The sequence below is a fragment of the Cyanistes caeruleus genome, unplaced genomic scaffold (assembly GCF_971803275.1).
Source record: "Cyanistes caeruleus unplaced genomic scaffold, bCyaCae1.hap1.1 HAP1_SCAFFOLD_81, whole genome shotgun sequence".
NCBI lineage: Eukaryota > Metazoa > Chordata > Aves > Passeriformes > Paridae > Cyanistes > Cyanistes caeruleus.
This window is the reverse complement of record NW_028255891.1, coordinates 83,666-107,394: the sequence shown is the minus strand read 5'-3', so window position 1 is coordinate 107,394 and position 23,729 is coordinate 83,666. Positions and strand designations below refer to the sequence as shown.

Sequence of the window (23,729 nt, the reverse complement as noted above, 5' to 3'; positions counted from 1 at the left end):
GAGCGGCTGCTTCTTCTCCTTCTCCCCTCTTTGTTGGTGGCCTTGCACCCCCTGTCCTGCCGGGACGTGTAGCAGTGCCAGCCACCGCCGCAGAGCTGCTGATACACCTCATCCACCAGCCCAGGATCTCAGCTCATCCCTGCTGTTCCAGCCGACTGTTCCTCGGAGCCCTGCAAGAGCACCGGGACTGACTGCCCGAGGGGTTTGTGAAAACAAAGCCTCTCCTCCATCCCATCTCAGCCGAGAAGGCTGTCCCGGGGTCCCTGTTTCTGTCTTCTTGTTATTGCTGTAGTTATTGTTTGTTTGTTTGCCTGGTTATACTAGTAAAGAACTGTTATTCCTATCCCCAGATCTCTGCCTGAAAGCCCCCTTGATTTCAAATTTATAATAATTTGGAGAGAGAGGGTCTACATTCTTTCATCCCAAGGGAGGCTCCTGCTCTCCCTAGCGGACACCTGTCTTCTAGAACCAAGACAGATTTTGGCGCCCAACGTGGGGCACTGAGAAGAAAAGGGCAATAAAGGAATAACTGTTCTTAAATAACCTAACTTTTGTGTGCTGGATTTAGAAATCTTGTTAGGTAGAACCATGCTGTTGAGCTTACCCAGGTTCGCGGGGCATGTGGTCACATCTATATTTCTCCCATTTTCTGTACCTTACCTAAATATGGGTCCTATAACTAAGGCTACTGTGGCTATTATCCAGCTTGTTTTGTGGATTGATAAGGTGAGGAATTCATGGATGTTTAACGTCCTCTGGACGGCGGGCTCATGGATTCAGAGCTGTCACACACTAACTGGATGGTTTTTGGGTTACTTTAATGATGGTACCTACTGGGAGAAAAAGACAGTTGGGGAAATTTTCTCCCAACCTTTCACCCAGTTCCTTGGGCCTACACAGCCAGTTTTCGAAGGGTTAAAATCTTCTCTGAATGCTAATGACATCGTACAGTGGCTGGTGTTGCTGATAGGCCTGTTCTACTTAGCCTTCAGAGACAAAGGGAAAGAGACAGGGGGTAATGTCCCAGAGCCTGGCACAGCCCCAGAGACAGGGGGTAATGTCCCAGAGCCTAGCACAGCCCCAGAGACAGCGAGTGCTGCCCCAGAGCCTGGCACAGCCCCAGAGACAGGGGGTGCTGCACCAGAGCCTGCCCCTACCCCACAGCCCACCTCAGAAATGAACCATCCAGAGTGGGTGGGGGTTCTGGTCAAGGAGATACGTGAGATGCTAAAGGGATGCATTTCCTCAGCTGCTGGGAAACCCTCCCCCTGCCTCGAAGAGAGAGAGTCTGATAGTGCTGCAGTGGAACCCACAGATGTTACAACCATCCAGGTTCCAGCTGAACCACAAGAGCAGTCACAGCCAGCAGCTGTTGCTCCTGTGGAAACGAGGAAGTCTAAGATGAAATCACAGCACCCTGTTGATAAGGATAAGAAAGGAGGGTCCTCACAACCCACGGGGGAACCAGAAGTTGAAATCATCACTGAGTCTCTGACATATGACAGTCTCCGTAAGTTACAAAAAGACATTGTGAGGCGGGGGCTTGAGCCTTATACAACCTGGTTACTTCGGGTCTGGGACCTTATGGGTACAGGCGTGCAGCTGGATGGTGGTGAGGCAAGGAATGTGGGACCCTTGACGCAGGACTCAGGTGTGAATCAGATATTCGTCAGGGAGCAAGGGCCCCTTTCCCTCTGGGAGCGGCTTTTGATGAGTGTAAGAGAGAGGTTTGTCCACAGAGAGAGAATGGAAGAGCACTATCGTAGAAGAGAATGGAAAACCATTGAGGAAGAGATCCAACAGCTGAGAGAAGTGGCAATATTAGAGGTCCTTTTTGGGAGGGGTGGACAGCATGATAATGACCCCGACAAAGTCAGGTGCACTGGGCAGATGTTGTGGAGTCTGGCAAATCTAGGGCCACGTGACTACACCACCTATATTGCAACGATTAATGCCGATAACAGCCGAGAGACGGTGAGTTCTGTCTCCACCAGGCTTAGACATTTCGCCAGTATGGTCCATGGCCCACATCAGGCTAAGATTTCTGCTGTGATTAAGGAACTCAAAGAAGAGATGAGGGAAATGAGGGAAGAGATGAGAAAGAACAGTTCCCATATAGCACCAGTGCGAGTCACAAGCCCAAAACTCCAAGCCCCACGTCCCCCAGCTAGAGAGAGAGGGTACACCTCACGAACTGAGCTGTGGCTCTTTCTACGTGACCATGGGGAAGACATGGGAAAGTGGGATGGGAAACCCACTTCTGCCCTGGCAGCACAAGTGCGTCAACTCAGGCAGAGAACCAGTAACCAGAAAGGTTCCACTAAAGTGAAAGTAGCCTCAACCTCCCGTGACCAAACTGGCAGATATTACAGAAAAGAAGATGATCCCCTTGAAAGAACCTCTAGCATGTATGCCCAAAAAAGAGAAGATGACCAGTGCTAGAGAGGCCCTGCCTCTAGCCAGGAAGAAGCACGGGAAAACTGGGTCTTTTGGACGGTGTAGATCCGATGGCCTGGCACATCAGAGCCACAAAAATATGAAGCTTTAGTTGATACTGGTGCACAGTGTACCCTAATGCCATCAGGACATGTGGAGGCAGAACCTGTTTCCATTGCTAGAGTGACGGGGAGATCGCAGCAATTGACTCTGTTGGAAGCTGAGGTGAGCCTGACTGGGAAGGAGTGGCAGAAACATCCCATTGTGACTGGCCCAGAGGCCCTGTGTATTCTGGGCATAGACTTCCTTAGAAATGGCTATTACAAAGACCCAAAGAGACTCAGGTGGGCTTTTGGAATAGCTGCTGTGGAGGCAGAAGACATTAAGCAATTGAACACCTTGCCTGGACTATCAGAGAACCCATCTGCAGTAAGACTCCTGAAGGTGGAAGAACAGCGGGTACCAATTACCACCTCGACAGTGCACCGCCGGCAGTATAAGACAAATCGAAATGCTGTGATCCCCATCCACAAGATGATCAGAGAGCTGGAGAGCCAAAGAGTGGTCAACAAAACCCACTCACCCTTCAACAGCCCCATCTGGCCTGTGCACAAGTCTGACAGAGAATAGAGATTAACTGTGGACTATCGTGCATTGAATGAAGTGACTCCACCGCTGAGCGCTGCCGTGCCGGACATGCTGGAGCTCCAGTACGAGCTGGAGTCCAAAGCAGCGAAGTGGTACGCCACAATTGATATTGCTAATGCATTTTTCTCCATTCCCCTGGCAGCAGAATGCAGGCCTCAGTTTGCCTTCACCTGGAGGGGAGTGCAGTACACCTGGAACCGACTGCCCCAGGGGTGGAAGCACAGCCCCACCATCTGCCATAGACTGATCCAGGCTGCCCTGGAAAAAGGTGAGGCTCCAGAACATCTGCAGTACATTGATGACATCATTGTGTGAGGGAACACAGCAGTGGAAGTATTTGAGAAAGGAGAAAAGATTATCCAGATTCTGCTACAAGCCGGCTTTGCCATCAAGAAGAACAAAGTCAAAGGACCTGCTCGAGAGATCCAGTTCCTGGGAGTAAAGTGGTAAGACGGACAGCGTCAGATTCCCACTGAGGTCATCAATAAGATCACTGCAATGTCTCCACCCACCAGCAAGAAGGAAACGCAAGCTTTCCTAGGTGCCATAGGTTTTTAGAAGATGCACATTCCTGAGTACAGCCAGATCGTGAGCCCTCTCTACCTGGTTACCCGAAAAAAGAATGATTTCCACTGGGGCCCTGAACAACAACAAGCCTTTGCTCAGATCAAACAAGAAATCGTTCATGCAGTAGCCCTTGGCCCAGTCAGAACTGGACCGGACGTGAAGAACGTGCTCTGCTCTGCAGCCGGGAACAATGGCTTGTCCTGGAGCCTTTGGCAGAAAGTGCCTGGGGAGACTCGAGGCCGACCACTGAGATTCTGGAGCCAAAGCTACAGAAGGTCTGAAGCCAACTACCCTCCCACAGAGAAGGAAATCTTAGCTGCCTATGAAAGAGTTCAAGCCGCCTCAGAAGTGATTGGCACAGAAGCACAACTCCTCCTGGCACCCCGACTGCCAATGCTGGGGTGGATGTTTAAAGGAAAGGTTCCTGCTACCCACCACGCCACCGACGCTACATGGAGCAAGTGGATCACCCTCATCACACAGCGCGCCCGTATTGGAAACCCGAATCGCCCTGAGATTTTAGAGATAATTACAAACTGGCCGGAAAGTGAAAACTTTGGTCTCACTGATGAAGAGGAGCAGGAACAAGTGACACGGGCTGAAGAAGCTCCACCGTACAACCAACTGCCAGCAGAAGAAGCACGCTATGCTCTGTTCACTGATGGTTCCTGTCGCATCGTAGGGATGAACCGGAAGTGAAAAGCAGCCGTATGGAGCCCCACACGACAGGTCGCAGAAGCCACTGAAAGAGAAGGTGGATCGAGCCAACTTGCTGAACTCAAAGCTGTTCAACTAGCCCTGAACATTGCTGAAAGAGAGAAGTGGCCAAAGCTCTACCTCTACACGGATTCATGGATGGTAGCCAATGCTCTGTGGGGATGGCTGGAAAGATGGAAAAAGGCCAACTGGCAACGCAGAGGAAAGCCAATCTGAGCTGCTGATGAGTAGAAAGACATCGCCACCAGGGTAGAGAAACTGTCTGTGAGGGTCCGTCATGTAGATGCCCATGTCCCCAAGAGTAGGGCTAATGAAGAGCACCAAAACAATGAGCAGGTAGATCAGGCTGCAAAGATAGAGGTGTCAAAGATAGACTTAGATTGGCAACACAAGGAAGAGTTGTTCCTAGCTCGATGGGCCCATGATGCCTCAGGTCATCAGGGGAGAGATGCCACCTATAAGTGGGCACGAGACCGAGAGGTGGATCTAACCACGGACAGTATTTCCCAGGTTATCCATGACTGTGAGACGTGTGCCACGATCAAGCAGGCCAAGCGGTTGAAGCCGCTATGGTATGGTGGGCGTTGGTCCAAATATAGGTATGGAGAAGCCTGGCAGATTGACTACATCACACTGCCCCAAACCCGCCAAAGCAAGCGCTACGTGCTCACGATGGTAGAAGCCACCACTGGATGGTTAGAAACCTACCCTGTGCCTCATGCCACTGCCCGGAACACCATCCTGAGACTTGAAAAGCAGGTCCTTTGGAGGCATGGTACCCCTGAGATTGAGTCAGACAATGGGACTCATTTCAAGAACAGCCTTATAAATAGCTGGGCTAGGGAACATGGCATTGAGTGGGTGTACCATATCCCCTACCATGCACCTGCTGCTAGAAACGTTGAACGGTGCAATGGCTTGCTTAAAACCAGCTTGAAGGCACTGGGTGGGGGAACTTTCAAGAACTGGGAAATTAATTTAGCAAAAGCCACATAGTTGGTGAACACCCGAAGTTCCACTAACAGAGCAAACCCTGCCCAATCTGAGCCCTTTAGAGCGAAAGATGGAGATAAGGTTCCAGTGGTACATATGAGAGGTATGCTGGGAAAAACTGTTTGGGTTAATTCTGCCTCCAGCAAAGACAGTCCAATCCGTGGAGTTGTCTTTGCTCAAGGACAGGGTTGCACTTGGTGGGTGATGCAAAAAGATGGAGAGACCCGGTGCATACCCCAAGGGGACCTGGTTTTAGGGTGAACTACCCATGACACTGTGCTTGTATCTGTATCTGCATGTACATATGTATATAGTTAAAGTAGTATGTGTTCGTGTATAATTTAAAGGTTTAATATTTGATGTAACATTTTGGTATGGGAAAAAATTCGGGGTGGATAGTGTTGAGGGTTAGGTGTCCTTTTTTTTTTTGTTTTGTCCTTCTGGCCTGCCCGGGGAATTTTTACCCATTATGTGCTGGGACAACCTAACTACCGGTACTTAGGGGTGCTCACAACGGACAATGAGTGGCCGGGCCCAGGGCGGGGAAGGGGGCAGAAAAGGAGGGTGGGGACAGTTTTTGGGCTGGTTCTTCTTTGGTTTTTCGGGGAAGGACGTTTGTGTGCTGGGTCGCAGAGCTGCTGCGGTGGAGAGAAGGGAACTTTACCATCACCCAGACAGAGCGGCTGCTTCTTCTCCTTCTCCCCTCTTTGTTGGTGGCCTTGCACCCCCTGTCCTGCCGGGACGTGTAGCAGTGCCAGCCACCGCCGCAGAGCTGCTGATACACCTCATCCACCAGCCCAGGATCTCAGCTCATCCCTGCTGTTCCAGCCGACTGTTCCTCGGAGCCCTGCAGGAGCACCGGGACTGACTGCCCGAGGGGTTTGTGAAAACAAAGCCTCTCCTCCATCCCATCTCAGCCGAGAAGGCTGTCCCGGGGTCCCTGTTTCTGTCTTCTTGTTATTGCTGTAGTTATTGTTTGTTTGTTTGCCTGGTTATACTAGTAAAGAACTGTTATTCCTATCCCCAGATCTCTGCCTGAAAGCCCCCTTGATTTCAAATTTATAATAATTTGGAGAGAGAGAGTCTACATTCTTTCATCCCAAGGGAGGCTCCTGCTCTCCCTAGCGGACACCTGTCTTCTAGAACCAAGACACTGACCCATCTTGGTTTTGAGCTGAACATGTTTTATACGCTATCATTATACAACTTACATATTAATTATTAAACTTACATTGTTCTATTGTATGCATTGTTTTTACCCAAGCATGGATTTCTCATGATATGCCCCAGGCCCCTAACATTGTTCCTCATGTTCTTTAAACAAAAATTATATCTAATCACATCTAACAATTCTATCATTTATCATATATTGATTACACAGGTGCAGTTTCACATGATCTTTAGCAAGCACAAGGCCTAACATTTCCCAGGGCCTACTTTTCCTGGGCTTGCCAAGCCTAACTTTCTTTCTGAGTTCCCGAATTTCTTAAGATTTTAAAATGTTTTACTATCACCTCCAGAGTGACACAAAGAGGCCTGCCTGAACAGTCAGAGAGCTACATCTATTTTTAATTTTAACTTTTAGAATTTTTCCAGAGCCTGCTGGCTGTGTTCAAGGTTTTCTCCCTATTTCCTCCCTAGTGCACATTCTCCAGAAACTCTGCTTTTACATCCTTTTGCTTTGATTAAAGTTACCTGCAATGACCAGTCAATCCAAACCATGGGAAAACTTGAACTTCGATCTCTACCCAGGCAAAATATCTGCCTCCCACATCTGAAGCCATGATCTGCCAAGTACTGTCCCCACTGTCATACCCTGTCCCCTGGAGCTCTGCTGATGCCATTTCAAAGGGGTTGCCAATGAAAACAAGTTTGAATATTTTGGTAGTTTCCACATTGGCATTCAAATCCTTGACAAGAAAAATCACAAGTCAAGATTTCTAGGATTCTTCCATACCAAAGCTGTCATTCTCCCCCGTGATTTTAGAGTGCCTGAACAGTCGGACAAGGTTTTAGTTTTAGACACTACAAAGTCCCTGCTGTTTGGCGATCCCATTCCATCAGCATATAGTCCTGATGATTCCTTTAGGCAGGAGCAGCAAAGGCAAGAATGAGCCAAACAAGCTGTTCCTGTTGAGAGGAATGATGAGTTTGTCTTTACAAACAAGCTGTGGGTCAGTTGATAAGATGTAGCTATCAGTGAGAGACGACAGAAACAATGGGATGGATTCCAGTAGAAGATCAAAGAGGCACTGAAAGAACACTATGAATTCCAAAAAGTTAAGAAAGGATTATGCATTGGGAGTGGGGGGGGGAAGGTACCCCAGGTATCAGGCGTTCCGGGAAGCCTGTACCTCTCAAGTACCTCAGCCTATGGGGAAAGGGAGAAGGGACAAGCGGCCGGGAATTAGGATAAAAAGGAGGCTGCGCCCTCCAAAAATTTGAGAGACCCCAGGGGAATGCCCCATGGCCTCTCCCTTTATTCGAATAAAGAAAAAGGACTCCTCTGTCTCCTTTTTGGACATAAACCTCTGGTGTTCGTGAATTAATTTTCCTGACAATTTTTGGGGGCTCGGTCCGGGATATTTCCACCGTCCGGGGCGGCGGGCAGCGAGCGGAGCTGAAGGCGCGCCTCACCCAGTTTTGGTGATCAGCTCCCCTTGGTGGCGGCCGGCACCGGGCGATCGATTGGGTTCCCGAGACTGTCCAGGAGACAGACGAGAGGCGGACCAGGGGGGTCCGTGAAGAGTCCACAGGGAAGGACCACTGAAAACCTCACCGGTGAGTAAAATGGGATCTTCGGGGAGCAAGCCTGGGAGGGCACCCAGGGAGGGTAGCACAGGCAAGCCTGGGAGGGCACCCATGGAGGGTAGCACAGGTCAAACAGAGCACCCATGGAGGGTTGCAAGGGTACAGCCGGGAAGGGGTCCTGGCAAAAGGGATGACGATCCCACAATACCCCCGGAGAGTCCCTTGGGGAGAATGCTGAGATCTTGGGACAGATTATGCATTCACCCAGAAGTCACTATGGAGATGATGGTAAAATATTGTTATTATGTATGGCCAGAGTATAAGTTGCCGAATGGACTTATATGGCCATCTTATGGAACAGATAGAATTCATTTGTGCCGAATTCTGTGGAGGTATCTAGAGGAGAATTGGAAAGGATGGATTGAAAGAGAATGTGGATTGATATGGTTTAAACAAGCAACAGGAGAAATCTATGTGTTAAGAAAAAAAGGAGAAGAGGAAAAAGGGTGGGAAGAGGAAAACGGTGAAGACTGGGATGTTTTTCAGCACCTTCCCCCGTCTTGTCCTCCGGTGTTACCAGCTGACCCAGGGCCAGCTGCAGATGCCCTGTATCCTCACCTTCCAGGACAAAAGGATCAGGGAAATGCTGTTCCTACAGCTCCACCTGAAAATAACAATGGGGGGGGGGGGGGGGGAGCAGCATATCATATCACCCCCTAGGACTAGAAGAGGAACTCAATTTAGAGCATCAGAAGCCCCCTGGACCCAAGGGACAGGGGTCCATCAAATGCCACTCCGCCAAGTCCCTTTGGGAGGTCAAGGGGGAGGATTTGGGTTTGTAGTTATACCACTTACTACCCAGGATATAAGAGGATTAAAAAAAGAATTACCACCATACTTGGATGATCCCATAGGGGTGGGGGAAAAGATAGAAGAATATTTGGGAAATGCAGATTATACCTGGAAAGATTGGGATTTTCTTTTGGGGATTTTGTTTGGGCCATCAGAGAAACGAATGATTTTGCAAAAAGCTCGGCAGCTGTGGGAGGATGAACATCCACAGGCAGTGGGGGGGGCTGGACCTAATGTACCTACAGTAGATGATGCCATCCCACAGGTGGACCCCCAGTGGGATCCAAATAACCAGGCCAGCCTGGCTCGCCTCCGTGATTACCGTGCTTATTTGATTAGGGCAATCAAATCAGCAGCTCCTAGAACTAACAACATAGCTAAGGCTATGTCGTTAGAACAAGAGAAACAAGAAAGCCCCTCTCATTGGTTAGAGAGGATTAGGGATGCCTTGCGGAAGCATGGGGGGATGGACCCTGAAGGACCAGCCTTTGACACATTGTTGAAAGTACAATTTGTTACTAAGGCTTGGCCTGACATAAGGAAAGGAGTACAAAAAGATCAAGAGTGGCAGAATAAGCCTCTAGAAGAATTGGTGAGAAAAACACAGCAAATATATGTAAGAAGGGATGAAGAAAAAGTAAGAGCTAAGGCAAAGATGATGGCAGAGTTTTTGCAGCCCCAAAAGAATAAACCACAAGGTCCAAGGGGTCCCCCGGGGCAGAGGGGACGGGGTCGGCCACAAGGAGGTGTCCAGGGCATTCCCCCCTCGACAGGGGAGAACCGACCCAAACAGCGGCTGGGGAGGAACCAATGTGCCATCTGCAGGAAAGAAGGGCATTGGAAAAGGGAATGCCCACAGAAAGAGCTGGACCCACAAGAGGAAGAAGTCCAGAAGATAATGGAAATGGATTGTTAGGGATGTCAGGGGCTTCCATTATACCAGGGACCCACCACTCAGGAGCCCTTGATAACTTTTAAGGTGGGTCCGGATCGAGAGGAGGTGTGTTTTCTAGTAGACACAGGTGCCTCTCGATCCACCTTAAATTTTATACCTAAAGGAGGGAAATTGTCAAAAAGGTCATTGGTTATTCAAGGAGTAAGCGGAAAAGATGAGCGAGTGCATTTTATTCAACCGCTGTTAATAGATATGGGGGACAAGTTTGAAATGCATGAGTTCCTGTTTGTTCCTAATTGTGATTGTAATTTACTGGGGAGAGATTTGATGGCAAAAATGGGAATGCAAATCAGTATTATAAAAAATGACACTGAGTCCAGCACTGTAATATCTTTGTGTAAAATGTCTGAGAGAGCTTATGCTGAAATAGATCCGGAAGTGTGGGCAGCCCCGGGGAAATATGGAAAATTAGACATAGAGCCTCTCCAAATTACTTTGAAGCAACCAGGACAAGTTGTGTCAAAAAAACAATACCCTCTTTCAAGGGAGGGAAGGAAGGGGTTACAGCCTATCATTGAGTCCCTGCTAAAGGCAGGTCTGTTGGAACCGTGCATGTCTCCTTATAACACCCCTATCCTGCCAGTTAAGAAACCAGATGGAACCTACAGAATGGTGCAAGATTTAAGAATAATAAATAAAATTGTCAAATCAAGGCATCCCACAGTTCCGGATCCCTATACAATCCTGAACCAGGTCCCCTCCTCACATCAGTACTATTCAGTACTGGATTTAAAAGATGCTTTCTGGGGGTGTCCGATTACAGAAGAGAGTAAACAGTATTTTGCCTTTGAGTGGGAACAAGAGGAAGGAGGTAAAATGGTAAAACAGCAATTGACCTGGACAGTCCTCCCACAGGGTTATACAGAGTCACCTGTTTTGTTTGGACAAGCTTTGCAAAAAATACTAAGAGAATTTACTCCACCTTCCGGGGTAAAGTTGTTGCAGTATGTGGATGATTTACTGTTATCAGGGGAACAGGAGGAGATGGTTGAAAGAGCTACTGTGAAACTGCTTAATTTTCTTGCTAAAAAAGGACTTAGAGTGTCTGAAAAGAAAGCACAGTTGGTAGAGAAACAGGTCAAATATTTGGGGCATATTTTAACTGGAGGGTTACGGTGTATTGATCCAGAAAGAATACAAGGAATTCTACAAGTACCATTACCCCAAACAAAAAGGGAATTACGACAGTTTTTAGGGTTGGTGGGATACTGCCGAGTGTGGATAGAAGACTTTTCTGTTGTGACCAAACCTTTATATAGCTTTTTAACACAAGACAGTCCTAATGTTGTGGTATGGACACCCGAAGGAGAACAAAGTTTTAAGAAATTAAAAGACAAATTGGTTAAGGCCCCAGTCCTAGCTCTTCCAGATATAGAAAAAGAATTTGAATTATATGTAGATGTTACACAGGGACATGCAAAAGGAATTTTGGTTCAGGAGCATGGGGGAACACAAAGACCGGTTGCCTATTTTTCGAAACTGTTAGACCCGGTGGCCAGAGGCTGGCCCTATTGTCTGCAGAACTGCGCAGCCACAGCTCTGATGGTGGCTGAGGCCCGAAAGCTGACAAGGGGGGGTTATCTGATTGTTAAAGTTTCACACCAGATTAAAGCGTTGTTAACTGAGAGAGCCTCTAAGTGGATGACCAGCTCTCGGTTACTACAGTATGAATTCTGTCTATTAGAACAGGAGGATTTAGAATTTAAAAGCAAGGAAAGTTTTAACCCAGCCTCCTGTTTGAATGGCCCTGAGGAAGGGAGCCAAGGAAAATTCCATGATTGTATTCAAGTAATAGATCTACAAACTAGGGCAAGGAATGATCTGAGAGACATCCCGTAGCCTGAGGGGGAAAACGTGTTTATTGATGGGTCTTCTAAGGTAATAGAAGGAAGACGATTTACAGGATACTCTGTCGTGAGTGGAAAGCAATTAAAGGAAGGGGGGAGGTTACCGGCCACCTGGTCAGCTCAGACGGCCGAGCTGTATGCCCTCGTGAGAGCTTGTGAGTTATACCAAGACAAGACAGTAAATATTTTTACTGATTCTAAATATGCATATGGTGTGATACACGCATTTGGGAAACTGTGGGAAGAGAGAGGTTTATTAACCTGCAGAGGAAAAACGTTGGCTCATGAGAACTTAATCTCCCGCCTATTAGAAGTGGTGAATTTACCAAAAAAGGTAGCAATAATACACATCAAGGGACACCAGGCAGGGTGCTCGGAAGAGGCAGTAGGAAATAGACTGGCTGATGAAGAAGCTCGGAAAGCTGCATTGTTGCCAGAAATCTCTAAGTTACTTCCCTTGCTCCCAGTAACTGCCCCCTTGCCAGAGAAGCTGTCTTTTTCACCAGAAGAACTTGACATAGTTAAAAAGAGTGGGGCAGAAGAAAGAGGGGGTAATTGGTTTACAAGAGATGGTAAGCAGTGGATACCAAAAGCTTTAGCCTCACAACTGCTAAAACAGCTCCACGAAGGGAGTCATTGGGGCTCCCGAGGGATAGCAGAAGCCTTCCTCAAAATGTATGCTGCTGTGGGTCTTTTTGTTCTGGCAAAACGAGCTGTTGATGGTTGTTTGATTTGTGCTAAGACAAATAACAAAGTTACAAAGAAACTGGCGAGGGGCGGGAGGCCTTGGGCTGTACGTCCCTTCCAGAGGTGCCAAGTGGATTTTACTGAGATGCCCCGAGTGGGGAGGTTTAAATACCTTTTGGTAATAGTATGTCAATTAACAGGGTGGCCAGAAGCCTTCCCAGCTGTTTCAGCAACTACAGGGTCAGTTATTAAAGTATTTTTGGAACAAATAATCCCAAGATATGGGATGGTGGAAGCGATAGACTCAGATAGAGGAACTCATTTTACTGGAAAAGTTCTTAAAGGAGTTGTTATAAATTTGTATTGTGATATTGGCTTTCGCAGATGAATATTATATATTAAATACTTTTTAGCTATGCTAACAAGTCTTAAGTTTAAAAGAATTTCCTAGGTACAAGGCAAGGAAACTCCAGAGGGCAAGGACAGTGGGGCCCAAGTTGTTATCAGGAGAACAATAGAGCCCAAACTGTTATCAGCGGAAGATATGAAGACCAGCTGCCCTCAGGGGAAGGATGAGGGGCCCAGGCTGTTATCAACAAGTGACCATCTGCAGCAAAAAGGAAACCAAACTCCAAAATAATGCTGACCAGCAGAAAATAACATGATCCAAGAAGGTGGAACCAGGGAGGGGACATGCTTGAATATGCATTAACCTCTCACAGCAAAGAGGGGATAAAAAGGACACTCCTGAGATACCAGGTGTGTTCCTGGTAACCCACCAGGGCACCCGGCCGTTTTAACCCTTTGCTTTATTTCTTTTGTCTCCTAATTGTCTTTTGTTTATATTAAATTCTTTTTATAATTTATTAAGTGAATCTCGTTTATAAGAATTTTTGGGGGCTCTTTCCGGGATAAGCACCTCACCTCTAGGACCACCGGAGATGCAGAACGGGGAAACAGGCGCGCCCCTGCTGAGTTCAGCAGATCCCATTCTGTTTCTCCTAGCGTGGACCAAGCGGCTGCAGGTCAAAACCCCGAGGACAAGAAGGAGAGGAATAAAGGAAAGGAAAGGGGAAAAAAGGCTCCATAAAACCGCGGTATTTTTGCTCCATAATTCTTGTGCACGAAGACCCAAAGAAGAAAACGGATTGTAAGTAATCTTTGGGGGAGCGGGAAGCGGGGGTTGCAAGATACCCCCGGGTTACTGGGACTGGGTCTCAGGGGAGGGGTGAGCCCCTCGGGAAAGGGAGCCCAAGGTTTTCCTGGCACAATCCACTGGGAAAACAGAGTAAAATATGTATTCTCTAAAACTTTGTCAAGTTGAGGATTAAATCCAAGAAATTTGGACTTAAAACTGCCAAATTGAGGAATAATCCAAGAAACTTGGGATATCTGACATATTACAGTGCCCATGGGCGGATATTAACAAGGGAAGTAAAGAGCACCTTATTGTCTTGCTGTGACTGGGTGGAGTTGAATGAACAGATGTGAGAATGCGTAAATAGGTGTGATTGTTGCATTGAAGTTTGTGGGGTTTTTTTTTTTTGGTTTTTTTTTGGGTTTTTTTTTTTTTTGGAATTGTGTTGTTAAAGAGGAAAGGTTTTCTGTGCTGTGTTGGAGTAAGAGTGAACACGCGTCAATGCTTCCACAGGGACTGGATCACGGTGGGGACACATGGAGGGATTCGCTTCCTCCCTGCGAGCTCCTGTCTTGGAGCCCCGGGGTGGCAAACCAGAACTGGGGCTTGTAGCCCAGGAGCCGCGGGGGTGTTGTATCAAATCTGTTCTCAGCGGGATAGCAGCTCTGCTCTCAGAGCAAAGCCAAGGTTATCTTTAGTGGTGATGGTCCCTCCGTGCCTTTCCTCCCCCCTGGGCAACAAGAGCTGCTTGCGGGGGAGGGGTCGTTTTGGTGAGCTGGTATGTGATTCAGCATTTGAAGTTGTTTGGTTTTTTTTGGTTTTTTGGTTTTTTTTAGAAGTTTTCTTTGCCCCGCTGTGATGGCGGTGAAAGGTTTTCCTGGGAGATGGTGCTCCCAGGGCTACTCCCTGCCGAGCTATTGGGACAGAGGGGCAGGTCAGCCTCAGGAGTGCAAGGGAACTCCTGGAGCTCCGGCCGGCGGTGAGTCCGGCCAGACCCTGGTAAGATCAGGGCACGGAGGGTGCCCTGAGGGGATGAGTTCAGCCCATCCCTTTTGAGTAAAGTGAGGGCAGGGGCCTTCTATGTCTTGGTGCCCCTGGATTGTTTAAACTTATTTGGAGGTCTCAAGCCGCAGAGCTGTGTTTAGGCAGCTGCAGGCAGGCTGGATTGAACCACAGATGCTGGTTCGGGTTCCCTGCTCCAGGCACGGGGGGATCGGAGGGGTTCTCTGTGACTCCTGGAACCTCCTGAAGCTGTGCAACAGGCTGGGAACGTGCCCAATGGTGAGAGAGCTGGGTGAGTCCCTCTGGGACCCAGGTTTTCTATGCCGGGGTATTGTGGGACCCCGCACATTGAGTTCTGTGATATCGAGAGTAAGGACTGGTGTCAAACTGTCTCAGAGAGCTTTTTCTTAGCCCGATGTGTGAGTGAGATATGGAGCAGTACTGGCGTATGGTATCAGCTCCAAACCAAGGGAGCTGCAAGTTGCAAGCCTTTGTTTTTATCGGGTTCTGAGAGAATTCCGTGTATGATGGTGCTGTGGGCTTCTGCAGCAGTCAGCTGTGTCGGTGCATAAAATTTGAGATTTCAGGAAGAGTATGCATCCTGGGAGAAAATGGAAAAGAAGTGAGCTCTGTTTGTTTTTTTCTTGAATGACTGCAATATTTATTTTGTAGAGAAACAAACCCATTTCTTAGTATGCCTTCCAATTTCTTTACTTTAGTGAATATCGTAGAATTTTGTGGTTGATTATAATTTTAAAGGCAAGTTACAGTAATTCGCATAGCAGTCACTTCTTGAGGTGAAAACTTATCAGGTTGTCAATAAGTGTTAGAGCTGTTAACCCTAATGTTGTTTGTGTCCCGTGCTAATCGGCACAGCCCATGGTTCTTAACAGCAGAACCTGGTGCCAGCCTAAAAGCAAAATCCTGTGGATTGTTGTAAATTTTTTACTGCTGCTGAAAATTATTTTGTCTCTTTTCACGATATGAAATGTTGATCATCTCTCTGGTGATTGCTAAGGAGTTATTGTGATAGTGTGTTTAGCTGAAGATCAGGCTCAGAACTGCCATGATTTCTTGTTCTTTTGAATTTGCCAAGAGAGTGCACATGTCTCTAGGAGTGCTTGTGTTGTTTTGCAGCTGTGCTTATTACAAAAGCAGAAGTGGACCCAGTTAAAAGATTAAAATTAAGATTGTTGGTGTTTCGAATTAAGAAGAGGATTGTGGAGACTCTAAACTTGGTCTATTTTAATAATGTTAATTATTAAATAATGTTTAATATTAAATAAATAAATAAATAAATAATGTTAATTATTATAATAATGTGTTAATTTAGAGATGAGTCTTATTTTGTGAAAGAAGAGTTCGAAAACAATTGTAAGACTGGTTCTTGCTATAGATGGTTCATAGTATATAAGCTGCAAGTACTGTTGAAACATAAAGGTATTGTCAGAAATTTGTCAATGTATCTAAATGCCTGTAAGAATAAAAGACCTGATCATATGTTGTCATGTGAAAAGTTACACTAGAGATTATTCACATTAAGCAGCTGTGTGAAGATAGACTCCTTTGTACCTGTAGAAGAAAACTTAGAGAAGAATGATGTCTGTGTCTTCATTTCTAGCTTGACTGAAGATCTGTTCAAGGCAGAAGAAATAGAAATTGCAAGTTTGTTTTAGTTGATAAAAGTAGCTAGATAGCTGACTGATCTCTGTGTCTAGCGCCTTTGATGGCTTTGGGGAGCGTCCCCAAAAGGAGGTGTTAGAATTTGTTGTTGATTCTGAAGCAAAGTAATTTGTGTAGTGGAGATTCTGGAGGGATGTGGTGTAAAGAGTGGCGAGATAATAGTGGCAAAGAGAAAGAGAGAGGTTTGCGTCTCTTTTCATTAAAGTTGTAAAGATTTTTAGAAAGAGAGCGAGAAGTGTCTTGTTGGCTCCGAAGAGTGAGCACTGGCTTGTGGGGAGAAAAAACTTTCAAGCGCGATTAGAGATGAGAATTGTGCCCGAAATAGGAGATGTTAGGAGCATCTGGAGCGCTGGGTTAGGAGTTGCTAGGTTTAGGTGTTATTTTATTGCTTTTATGTAAAGCGGCTGCAGCAGGACCCGGTCCCTGTGAGTGGCGAACAGCAGGGCCCGGTGTGGCGGCTCCCGGTCCTCTCCCACCCGATGTGAAGGGTGCAGAGCGCGGTTCGTGAGTGGCGCTGCTGGAGCGGGACCCGCCGTGTCTGTGCCGGGGTCTCGAGGGGTGCGGGGTGCCGGCAGTGCTTGCCAGCCCGGCAGTAGGTGCTGGGTGAGGTTTGCTGCTGAGGAGCGAGCTAGCCCATCAGAGGAGCCCCAGACCAGAGCACTGTGGACTCCGGGCTCTGCCCCTCGGCAGTGGTGGGAGCTGAGTGTGTTTGAAAATGCCAGTCCTGTGTGTGAAGGGACGGCACAGCAGGGAAAGAGGGGACACGAGCTTTGTCCCAGGGTCAGCACACAAGTGACTGGCAAGGACGCCAGTGGGCCCCTGCAGAGCGAGCGGCTGAAACAGCCTGCTCGGCCCAGAGCTGCGGCAGCAGGGGTGCGGGAGAGAGATAGCCTGAAAAAACTGCTGTCAATGGGAAAGGAACGGAACAAAGGCCGAGAAACAGACCGGTGGATGATGAGACCAAAGCAAAAGTAATCTTGCTCGTTAGGTTCTGAAAACCTCATCAAGGTGTTTAATTTCTTGAAATAGGATCTTTTTTTTTTTTTCTCTCTTACTTTTTTCTTCTCTTTCTTTCTTTTACTCTTGTTGTTAAAAGGAAGGGGTTTGTTCTAAGAAACCGATAAAAGAAGTTTGTGAAGCTAAACAAATAAATAGTAACCAAAAGGTAAAAAAGGTAATGAATGTAATTTATTTGAAGTCAAAATTAACCTAGCCTTTCTTGTTTAACTAATTTGAACACGCAGAAAGAGATTGGCTCCTATGTTAACTGATAAATTTCGCTGATGGAAAATTTTGATGTGATGTTTTCATTCTCCCTGTGTTATTAAGAAATTGTTTTCAGGTACTACTGATAATTAAGGCAGAGAAGCTGCAATCTGGACCAAAGAGTGAAGTTGGATTCACACCAATAAGATCAAAAGAGCTGAGGACTGGACTGTAATACCCAAACTGAGTATCAAGTAAACTCTTGAGCAGAGACCGGCGGCAATGCACTGATCCAAGGAATGAGCTAAGAATCACGCCTAACTGGGAAGTAAGACCAAGCCTGTATCAGTAGTTTCAAGTCCTGTCTGGACAAGTTCTGGGACACTTTGATATCCACCTTGGGGAGGAAAACTCCCACTCCAAACAGGAGGACTGGGGCTGTTTTAGTTGGGAAATCCTCGTATATTTTTACTTTTGCCTGTGATTTGTATAAAGGAGGGGGGGAGAACCACAACTTCCATCAGTGCCACATCATATATATATTGTCTAAATCATCCCAATACGGGGCATGCTATCTGGATTAAATATAAGTGTTTAAATTAGAGAATAATAGGTATTGTGGTCCACAAAGTTAAGCCTCTCATTGCAGGAAGTGTGAGGTGTCAAATCTATTAAGAATAACTTAAATGATAACTTTTTTTACAGATGGGAAATTACTAGTACATGTTGAGTGGGAAATACCTGAGGAACAGTGGAATACTACTGTTAAAAGGTGTCAAAAGAGATTTGCTTGGAAATTACAAAAGAGGAAGTGACAAGGAAATAGGGGGCAAGACCAGATTGGCCTCTACAACTCGCCACCAAGAAGAATATAAAACACCTGCTGTGGGCTGCAACCTCATAGGCAGGATTGGTGGGGGTGTAAGCCATACTGGACCCCTATTATTCCTTCTTCTGTCACTTATCCTTCTCCCTTCTGGGACACCAGCAAAGCCATGTTACAAATGCTATCAAAAGCTTTACATGGAATGACACCGGGGTTTCTTTCTTATTACCTACACCAGTATCAATAATCACTGCTATAACCCATCCAAATTAAGTACCTGTATGCATAAAGGGAAAATATTAGACTACAGAAAATCTAAGAACAAGTAGTAACAGATTAGAAAACAACTGCCCAAAAAGGAGAAAAAGATGGATTTTCTTCACAGTTGTTGCCAGGAGAAATAACCAAGATTTGGTAAGAGAGCAAATGGTAAGTAAAAAGATAAAGCCAACACAGTAACCTAGACCTGTATTAACCTCACGTCAGGACATGTAAGCAAAGCTCAAACAGCAATTAAATGGAGAAAACTTCTTCATGAAGTGAGAAATACTCCTGGTAAAAAGTATAAAGCTGGTAATAAAACTTGTACATAGTAAGTTCCAGAGAAACCAACTCGGTATTAGACCCCAAGGAAAGTAAAAGAAAAAATTGTGTACATAGAAATAGAACCAGATTCTTCCAGTGTAATAGTACAGGGAAAAATCCTTACTCTGGAAATAGTCAAATTTTGGGGAAATAAAAATCAACAGAAAAATGACTATTAGAAAGCACCAGATGTCTTATTTTGGGATATGTAAGAAAAGGACATACCCAAAGCTCCCTTCGCAATGGAAGGGGAATTGTACTCTGAGAATGATTCAGCTAAGATTTTTCTTTTTGTCAGGACAAGACAGAAATTAGTTGGGGGTGTTGGTTTTTGAGGTCCTAAAAAGAAATAAAAGGAAATAGTTTGAGTACCTCAAAAATGGGGAGATGAGAAATAGCCCCTGAACGCATATTAGAAACATTCTTGGGCACAAGATGGAAGTTGGAGATATCGAACCCCAATTTTTGCATTATGAAACTCCAAGTTGTTGTAGAAATCATAACCAGTGAAACAGCTGGAGCTATAGAATTAATAGCCAGTCAGTGATGAAAGCCACAGCGGCAATATATCAAAATAAGCTGGCTTTAGACTATTTATTGGCTAAAAGAAGGGGTGTTCTGTGAGAAAATTAATACATAAGATTGTTGTTTTCAATGACAATAAAAATGCCGTTCTAGATATCGCCAAAGAAATCAGAAAAATGGCCCATGTGCCAGTCCAAAAATGAAAACCAGTAATGACCACTAACTGGTGGGATAATACATTGGGGATAGAGTAGTAGAAGAAGCTAAGTTTCTTCTCCTTGTAGCAGTGCTACAGCTGGTTTAATATTTCTTCCTTGTTTAATCCCCTGTTTAATTTGGCTAATCACCAAAGTAGTGCAAGGCATGCAAATAGTAGTAATGCCTACAGACTCAAAATTGGCTATATCTGGAATGGCACAAAAAAAAAAAATTAACGAATACAAGAATTATTGCTCAAGCCAAATGATTTATAAAAAAAGAAGAGGAGGGGTTTGTTATAAATTTGTATTGTGATATTGGCTTTCGCAGATGAATATTATATATTAAATACTTTTTAGCTATGCTAACAAGTCTTAAGTTTAAAAGAATTTCCTAGGTACAAGGCAAGGAAACTCCAGAGGGCAAGGACAGTGGGGCCCAAGTTGTTATCAGGAGAACAATAGAGCCCAAACTGTTATCAGCGGAAGATATGAAGACCAGCTGCCCTCAGGGGAAGGATGAGGGGCCCAGGCTGTTATCAACAAGTGACCATCTGCAGCAAAAAGGAAACCAAACTCCAAAATAATGCTGACCAGCAGAAAATAACATGATCCAAGAAGGTGGAACCAGGGAGGGGACATGCTTGAATATGCATTAACCTCTCACAGCAAAGAGGGGATAAAAAGGACACTCCTGAGATACCAGGTGTGTTCCTGGTAACCCACCAGGGCACCCGGCCGTTTTAACCCTTTGCTTTATTTCTTTTGTCTCCTAATTGTCTTTTGTTTATATTAAATTCTTTTTATAATTTATTAAGTGAATCTCGTTTATAAGAGAGTAATGACTGCTTTAGGGATACAATGGAACCTCCACACTCCCTGGCATCCCCAAAGCTCAGGCCAGGTTGAAAGGATGAATAGAGAAATAAAAAAACATCTTTTGAAGCTAGTGATAGAAACGAAAATGCCATGGCTGCGGCTCTTACCACTGGCTTTAGCAAGAATCAGGGCCAGACCCAGGGAAGATATTCAACTGTCTCCTTTTGAACTGATGTTTGGAATTCCTTATCCTTGTAATTCTCAGCCTGGGGCGGGGGTAGAGATAAGTGATGTATATCTAAAACAGTATGTGGCTCGGATACTGTCTCTTGTGAAATCTCTTCGACAGGAAGCTCAGCTGACACAGACCCTGCCTTTGGACTTTGCTGTGCATAATATCCAACCAGGAGACTGGGTCCTAGTTAAGGAGTGGAAAGAAGCACCCCTGGTGGCTAAGTGGCGTGGACCTTTCCAGGTGTTGCTGACCACAGAAACAGCCGTCAAGACAGCTGAACACGGGTGGACACATCACACTCGAGTCAAGGTCGCTAAAGCTCCAGAGGTTTGGACATCTCAGCTGGAGGAGAAGGATGGGAAGCCGCGACTGACACTCCGCAGGAGTGGACTGGAGCAGTAGCTGGTGCGTCGACATCGGGGGAAGCCCTGAGTGCCTACCCACAGACTGCCTGCTGAAATAGTCTGGGCATCCCTACTCTCAAATCTCCAGACACTGGGAGCCAATCCATGCTGTCATTGCTTTCTTTATGATAAGCTGTTTTTGTGCTTTTCACTTGCCACAGGTGGTGTAGAAGACAACGTGAAATTGAAAATTAGAAATTAGGTTATAACACTATTAGAATGTTTCTCTTAATAATTTTACCTTTATATTTTCAGTTAAGTTGGGGTCTCAAGTGGGAAAATAATTTTTTTACTTTAGGAGAACAAGTAGCAAAGACCTTTAACCTTAGAAACTGCTGGGTCTGCGGAGGGCCAGGGGGATCTGAAAGCTGGCCATGGGTGGCCAGCCCAGTCGAGCCTAAATGGTGGGTTAGCACCTTGAGTGAAGTCCATAATGGAACTGGATTTTGGGACAAAGAAGGAAGTCCATGGCAGCTTCATTCTTCTGAAAGAGGCATTTATTGCTTAAACAGAACAGGAAGCACATATGTGGGAAAGAGCGTTTGTGACTGGACTTTATCTTTGGGTTTAGATTGTTGGACCCCCAACTGCCCTCCTTATGACTGTTCCAGATATAGAGGCAGATGGAATCAAACGCATGTTAAGCTCACTAATGGTAGCTGGGTAAGGTGTTCCTTCCATAATTACCAAAAAGATTTTGAAGGCTGTAAAGCAGTGGGGAAGGATAAGTTTTTTGACCCTTTATTTTTAAGCTGCCCCCGGGATAATTCCACAAGTAAGACACATGTTGTCCGAGACTATCAGTGGAAATGGCAACACCGGAATGGAACTAGAACCCTTTTTAACAGGTTCTGGTCCAGATCTAATAAAACAGATCTGGGATGTGATTGCAAGTGGAAACCTCATGTAGGAGCTTGGAAATGTAAATATTGTGATTCTTATGGCGAGGCAACTATTGTGGGTGGACCACTAGGCCCTGGAAGCAAACTGTATTTTGACCCACCAGTTGATGATGAAAATTGGAAAGGTCCCTTCGCTAATGGGACCTGGGCTCTAAAGGGGCATTACTGGATTTGTGGCCAAAATGCTTACCGCAGGCTACCTCCAAACTGGTCAGGAATATGTTATGTGGGGTATATTAGACCATTGTTCTTTCTGCTACCACAAGTTCAAGGAAATCAGTTAGGAATCAAAGTATATGATGATCTAATTAGAGAGAAGCGGTCTATTGATACATCCCTGGTTGGAAGGAGCACCCAAAAGTGGGGAAAAGATGAATGGCCACCTGAACGGATCATACAACACTATGGACCAGCTACCTGGAACCCAAATGAATTAATATCAGGTGCCAGAGAACCCATTTATAATCTAAATCGGATAATTAGGTTGCAAGCTGTCTTTGAAATAATAGTCAACCAGACAGCTACAGCTCTTGACCTTCTTGCTGACCAGTCTACTCAGATGAGAAATGCAATATTTCAACATCGGATGGTATTAGACTATTTATTAGCAGAAGAAGGGGGGGTGTGTGGAAAATTGAATGACTCAAACTGCTGTTTGCAAATAGATGACAATAGAAAAGTGGTAAAACAAATAACAAAAGGAATAAGAAAGTTAGCCCATGTACCAGTCCAAACATGGAAAGGATGGGAATGGGACATGTTTTCATGGTTACCTGGTGGCCTATGGGTCAAACAAATGCTTTTTTTCCTCTCATGTGTTGTAGCAACCCTAATCTTTTTACCATGCATGATCCCTTGCTTAATACAACTTATTCAACATGTGATCAAAAGAATGCAGGTAGTAGCCGTGCCTACTGACCCAGAGATGGCTACAAAAGGGCAGAAAGTAATGCCACTGCAAATAATTGCAAAGCCAAAAAAGACACAAGAACAAGAAATTAGGTCAATGATAACTAAGGTTTGTAAAGACAATTATTAACAAAAATTAAAAGAGGAGGGATTGAGAGGAATGATGAGCTTGTCTTTACAAACAAGCTGTGGGTCAGTTGATAAGATGTAGCTATCAGTGAGAGACGACAGAAACAATGGGATAGATTCCAGTAGAAGATCAAAGAGGCACTGAAAGAACACTATGAATTCCATAAAAGTTAAGAAGGGATTATGCATTGGGGGTGGGGGGGGGAAGGTACCCCAGGTATCAGGCGTTCCGGGAAGCCTGTACCTCTCAAGTACCTCAGCCTATGGGGAAAGAGAGAAGGGACAAGCGGCCGAGAATTAGGATAAAAAGGAGGCTGCGCCCTCCAAAAATTTGAGAGACCCCAGGGGAATGCCCCGTGGCCTCTCCCTTTATTCGAATAAAGAAAAAGGACTCCTCTGTCTCCTTTTTGGACATAAACCTCTGGTGTTCGTGGATTAATTTTCCTGACACTTTGGAGTAGTGCATGTCCACAGAGTGCTGTGGAAAGAAAGAAGACTGCTGTCTGCTCAAGGTACACACATTAAACATCAAGATGCAGTCCTGCAATTGATAAAAGCAATACAAAAACCTGAACAAGTAGCAATTATGCACTGCAAAGGACACCAATCAGGAAACTCCAAAATTTGTGAAGAAAATGGAAAAGCAGACTGGACAGCTCGACAGATTGCTTGAAAAGGGCAAAGAACAATGGCATTGATATCTTTAAAAGTTAATG

The 23,729-nt window shown here is 45.7% G+C and overlaps 1 long non-coding RNA gene across 1 annotated transcript; it reads left to right on the top strand.

The window, feature by feature from the left end:
* The first annotated feature begins 10,073 nt into the window (after positions 1-10,073).
* On the top strand, positions 10,074-23,431 carry LOC147646708 (uncharacterized). The gene is made up of 2 exons (XR_015281798.1): positions 10,074-12,799; positions 20,453-23,431. It is a non-coding gene; the product is annotated as an uncharacterized LOC147646708 (long non-coding RNA).
* Positions 23,432-23,729: the final 298 nt, after the last annotated feature.